The sequence below is a fragment of the Pteropus alecto genome, unplaced genomic scaffold, assembly GCF_000325575.1.
Source record: "Pteropus alecto unplaced genomic scaffold, ASM32557v1 scaffold5, whole genome shotgun sequence".
Classification (NCBI taxonomy): Eukaryota; Metazoa; Chordata; class Mammalia; order Chiroptera; family Pteropodidae; genus Pteropus; species Pteropus alecto.
Window position 1 is genome coordinate 13,079,881 of NW_006441953.1, and position 6,740 is coordinate 13,086,620.

Consider the following 6,740-nt stretch of genomic DNA (forward strand, 5'->3'; position numbering starts at 1 on the left):
GTTGCCGCACCATTCATAAGTCAGAAATTATAAACTGAACTAAACAGGATCTACTAGAGGCAGGAGAATGCAGTGAACACATACTAAAGCCTTAAATTCATAAACTATATGTTAGCATTGTCTTTTGATAAGAAATAAATGAAAATGACCAAGATCCCCAGAACCTATACATTCTATCAGTTTTTTACAATTGTTAAGGATTCCCAGTGCACGTCTGCCAGATTTCCAGGCAAATATACTCATTACGATAAGCAAGAGATCTGAATTCAAAAATCTACATAGCATCTTACTGAGTGAAATGGTATTTGTAAGGCATGAGCATTGCCCTGGTCTGGAGATAGTCCCAAGCAAGCAGTTTGTTTGTAATTTACCTTAGTACAACCTAATTCTTTTTTACTACTCCCTGATGACAAGGATACTTCTCCTCAATATGTTGCACACCTTTTTATAAAGAGCAGCAGACTAAAAAGTGATCCATGTGGCCTAAGAAAAATCCATCACAGATCCATTCCAATTAATATATTTTTACTTCTCCTTAGAAGCTCCGCAGTCTAGTGTGTGATATTATTTTATTTTTGATAACATTTTGTTCTTGACCTCTTTAAACACTCTTCCAATCTCCTTGTTGAAGGTAGAAGGAATCAGAACAAATTTTTAGTTCTTCCTAAAATCAGAAGTATAAAAAAATATATATACAGACAGCATTATTTTACAGTTAAAATCGCTTAGCAAATATAATTCATTTACACTGAAGAGGGACAATAAGGAGATTTAATCAATGTGAATAGACAGAAGTGTCAGAATATTTGTCACAGAAGTTTACATGGGAAGTCAGACATAGGGAATTGGATTGAAGGAAATATCTCAGGAAGAAACTATTTTGAAACAAATTTTTATGCAAAAGGGTCATTCCGAAGCAACTGTAAAAAAGAGAGTGGGTTCATGTACATAAATCAGAATAGAAAAGAGAGTCTGTAGGATTGAAAGAGGTCACAGAAATTTAAATCTCTACATAGATCTTCGGTAGAACAAATACCATCTCATTTTGTTCTTTTTAACATCTCCAACAATTTCTTATACCTGTCTTACAAACTCAAGCCACAGTAATTAATTAGGATTTTTTTTTTTTCATCTTGGTATCATTCATTTACTCATTCTTTTACTTAGTTGCTCATTCCATTGATGCTGTCTGATTTGGGGATTAGCAGGAGTTAGAGGAAGGATTTATATAAAAATTGATGAGACATAAAGAGGAATTTCTAATCTGGAAAAGAAAACAAACCTGTTAATTTGCTGGAGTTGATGGAACAAATACCACCAACTGGATGACTTAAACAACATAAATATATTGTCTCACAGTCTGGAAGTTAGAAGTACATGATCAAGGTGTTGGAAAGATTGGTTACTTTTGAAGGCTGGGGAGAAATCTGTCCCCTACTTCCCTCCTAGCTTTTGCTGGTCTGCTGACAAACTTTGGAGTTCTTTGACATCTGCTTCATCATTTCAATTTCTTTCTTCCCATTCACTTGGCTTCTTCCTCTGTACATGTGTCTGTTCCAATTTTCTCTTTTGATTAGAACACTATTTTTTGGACTAGGTGCCCACTTTACTGAGTATGAGTATGAGCTCATCTTAACTAATTATATCTGTATTCACTCTATTTCTAAATAAGGTCATATTCTAAGGTACTGGGGGTTATGATTTCAGTCTATGAATTTAGGAGGATACAATTTAACCCATAATAAAAATCTATCACCATATCATGTAATTATCATAATAATAATGCACTAATTCTACAGCAGCACAAAGAAAGGGATGACTAACTGACAAGGAAACTAGGAAAGGCCACACAGAGAAGGGGATAATTGAGAAAGCATTGAAGCATGGATATGCAATCACCAAGTTGAGAAGAATTACATGAATTCCAGTTAGTAGAAATAGCATGTGAAATATACAGTAGTGTTAAAAGAGTGATTCCTGAAGGTGAATCAATGGTATATTCAGAATCCTTGGGGCAGAAGTGGATGAAGACAGAACACTAAAAAGAAAACTAATAAATCACAATGCACATGATCAGGGAATACATCAGCAGCTACTTCTGAAGCATACCGAATGACACCTAATGCAGACTGTGATTGCCAAAAAGTCTTGGCTTTCACCCATCCATCCATCCATTCATTCACTCACTCATTCAGTCAATATTTATTTAGCATCTACAAGATTCCAAGTCAATCCTAGTTGCTAGTCTTACATCAATGAATAAGAAAATAAATACCTCGGTCTGAGATAAAAATAAACAAATAAGCAGGAGAACATATGAATTGGCATATGTTCTATTGAGAGTGTAAAGCAAAGAGGGACAGAAAGGGTAATTACATACAGAGGACTTTGATATTTTGATATTGGTTGATCAAAAAGACTCAATAATGAGGTGGAATTTGAAAAGCAATACAAAGAAAGAGACAGAGCTAGTCATGTAGGTGCTTGAAAAGCCAGTGCAAAAGCTCTGAGGGAAAAGTCTGCTTGGTATTTTAAATAGCAGAAAAGCCCTTATGTGGCTAAAACAGACTGATTAACAGCAGTTAAATTCAGAGAGTTGGGGTGGGAATCGGGGGGCAGAGTATGTAGAGATTTGGGGATAGAAAGGACTACCTTTTTTTCTGAGTGAGAAATTAATCTAGTGGGGGTGGGTAGGGAGGTGGCTGTTTTAAGAAAAGAAATAATCTCAATGAAAATATAACTAAATCTCAGTATCTATCTAACCATCCATCCATCCATTATATTTTACCAGGATCATTCTTGCAGTTTTGTTGAGAAGAGAATTTTTGCTGGACTGTGGTAGAAGCTGAGTGACTGAATTAGAGCCTGCTGCAGTAATCCAAGTTATGGAGACTTGATCAGTGGCATTAGCCGGGGCAGTAGTGATAAGCTGAATATATTTTGAAGAGGAGCCAAAAGGATTTATGGATGGATTAAATATTTGATGTGAAAAAAAGTAAAAGATAACAGATGTGAGTTTTTGATATGAAGAAGACTGAATGTGATAGTTTTTTTAATTTGTTTTTTGGGTAGGGAGTAGTTGAGGGGAATAAACTGAAATGTGGCAACAGAAGAAAGGCAACATATATGTAGAAAAACAGATAAGTAGTAGACAAGCGAGTTCTTGTTTGTTTCTATCTGCTCAGTGAAATTGGAGCCAAAGTCATGAGCTGAAAGTAAAGGTGAGAGAATAGGTACTAGAAATTTGAAGAAGTGATGAAATAATCATCTGTGAAAATGGCAGAGTGAATGAACGAAGGGCTGCAAAGCTTTGAGAGAACTCTTGAGATCAATTTTCACAGATTTAAAGTAAGGTTAGCCAGTATGTTTGTGTGCATTTTGACAACTATATTCTGTAACATATAAAGAAAAATGGTAAATTGGATTTAACAAGGGTTATCACACAAGTATAATAAAATAAGATTGAGACAAAAGATTCTAGCATCTGTGCAAAGGAATGGGCTCAATAACAGACCATGGAGTCTAAACTGAGACAGAAGAGGGAAAAAAAAGAAAAAATAAAAACGTGAAATGAATGAAAGAAGGCAAAAAAATTTTGAATCAACAAGTCAGTGTTATGAAATGTAGATACGATGACAAAAGAGAGTAAACTGAAAAAAAATGGAAACCAAGACTGACATCTGTGAATTCTGAAAACATTTCCTATTAGTATAAAAAGGGTTTATGCATTAAAAAAAATGCACTTTTAACATAATTTATAAAATGATAAAAATCATAGACATATGAAATGTTCAACATCAGGAAATATGACTATTTTATGTCCATATATTAAGATTTTTCCCATCAATGAAATGTTTACAGATTTTGAAATAATGAGGAAATTAGGTAATATTAAGTACAATAGGCAGAACCAAGAACTGTTAACACAATGTGATTTTTTAAATTAAATAAATTAAAAATTTCCATAAAGTTTGGTGAAAAAATACACACATATTAGGTTATTTTCTTATGTGAAAAACTTTTTCCTTTCTAAATATTTTTCTTATTCTATCAGCACAAAGTAAATATTATTTGTAATATATTCAGTAGTAGTTTTCTAATTTTAGAAACCTAAATCCAGGCCTAGATTTGGCTAGTTATGTTACATGAGGAATAACCATGTGGTGAAACACTTTGAAATTGTCTTCAGAAAGTTTTGGGTAAAATTTTAAGCTCTGTATAAAAATGCAAAGTAATACAGTGTTCTAGAGGCATGAAAACAGCTTTGTTCTATAAACTGGAACAAGTCTTCAAGGCTCAGAAAACAGGCATCTTTACTATGATTTAGAATATGAACCGATTCATAAAATGCAATAAACTATCGAGTAATAAACATTAATCTTCAGAATGAAAGCCCAGAGTACACCAAAGGAAGAACAAATATGTAACAGTATAAAGTATAAAAGTTTAGAAACATAAAGTTTAAAGATATCTGCTAATGTATGATCCTACATAATTTCTTTAATGGAAAGACTAGTACTACTTTAATTTTATCTTGAAATAATAAACATAATACATTCCTTATAACACAAATTTCAATGCTCATTAAGTACATAAATATAATTCTCCTTAAACTGTATTCTACAGTAAGAGTTTCTGGTGCATTCTTTCCTTAATTATTTCACATATATTATTCCAGATGGTCTACAAATTATGTGACATGAAATATATAAAGGGGATGTTGACAAGATTATTAAGACACAATTTGCTCTCTTTAGATACTGCAAAATCTTTTTTATTTGACCATGCTCATATTTTTACTGCTATATCTCACAGTAGATGATATTGTCATAACTAGTATATTCAGTTGTTACTGAAAAGATTATGTGTGATCAAAAATCCTCACAGTGTGAGATTTACTGGAAATAGTCATTTGTTTTGTAATAGCAGCAGTTATTTTCAAGCTTTGTTAGTGTTTATGCTGCTGAAGATTTTTATTGCTTGGCCTTTATATAAGCAAATTCATTTTTCTTTTTGTAACTGGTACAATGACCGCTTATTATAAAAATTGTTATTCAGAACACTGATGGTCACACCTAAAAACACAGCAATCAGTCAACAACGAAATATAAGATTTGCAGGATATCAAATATCGTATGTGCGAATCTCACTTGCACGCTCTCTTTCTCTCTCTCACTATCTTATTTTCTATCTCTCAAAGACATAATGATTGAAATGCTCCACTTACTACTTCATCATGTTAAAGCATCAATTAAAGAACAAATATTGAGAGGGGGGAAAAAAAGCAATACTTCTATTATCCTTCCAAGAACTCTTCCAGTCCTATGGCTGGGCCTACAGCACAATTTAAGAGATTTTCATTTTCTGCTTCTGTGAAGTGATGGCATTGGTGAGAGGATATTTTTTTGAGTGAAGGGGGAAATAATAGAAATAAGTCATCTTTGTTGCATTTATTCATCTTATATCATACTTTTTGACAATCTAGACCTAACAGGCGTGTGCATCAAAACTATATGTGTGATTACTTATTATTATTACTACTTTACCTTGTAAATGTCTTGATATTTCAAAACGCATTCACATTTATATCCCAATGAATTATATTATGGTCATCAATAAACAATGAATCATCTACAGATTGCTTTGTGATCTACTACACCTGAGTTTAAGTAACAATATCTCAAACATAACTTATATTCAAGTCTCTTGTTGACTTTCCTGTTTGCGGCCTTAAGCTATACTTTCCTTGAGAGAAAAAACTATGTTTTAATTAAGTTTGCATTATAATCACTGTCCCATTCTTTGTAAATAGCTAAGCGATTATTGCTGGAGAAATAAATGAATTCACTACTAGAACTAAAAGGAAATGGGTCAAAAATCAGGTAAGTGTGATGGAGTGGGAGGATTTACATGGCAAGATCATGGGAGATTGCTTATGGAAGTTAGAAAACACACTAATGGTGAGGAAAAGATTAAAAAACATAAATAAACCACTGCATATCTTAGATTTTTTTTTAAAACATAAGTAATACAAAGCAGAGAATGAGGGACTAACAAGCAAATATTATCTTCTTTGCAAAGACCAATTCTGCTTAAGGGAGATTTGGGACAGACGTGTCTGGTGTAATAATGGTAAATGGCTTACATGTTTAAGAACTCTATAATTTAAAAAAGTCTTTATCAAATCACTAAGTACATCCATATTCTTATCCAAAATGTAGCTGCAGCCACTGGCAGAGAATAAAACAGAGGCCAAGCCAATGGCGTTTCCGGCCATGTTCCTAAAGCAAATAGAACAACTCTTATTTTATCCGAATTAAATATTAATTTAAGGTAGAAATTTTATTTTAGAAGGGGCACTGTGCAACAGAGAAAGTTAGAAAACCATTGACTCTCGAGTTTCTTCTATTTCTAATTAAAGCTGATTAGTTTTTTAAGGCTTACATGGGAAATTTGTACTTTCTGCATTAATTACAGAAGGATGGGGCTATACATGTTTTGAGTAGTAAATAAGGGCTTTGATTTCCACAGCCTAGAATAATATTCCAAACTCACACACGTTTGCTATCTTTTCTTGTAAAGAAACAGCCTCTTCCTATATCTGTTTAAAAGCCTCAATTATTATTTCACACCCTGCCTCTTAGATTTAGAAAACCTTTCCCTCTTGACTTCACCACTTCAGAAAGTGACTCCTTGTGAGGTTGGGTGACTTATGAAGGATCATATCAGAAGTCAAAATT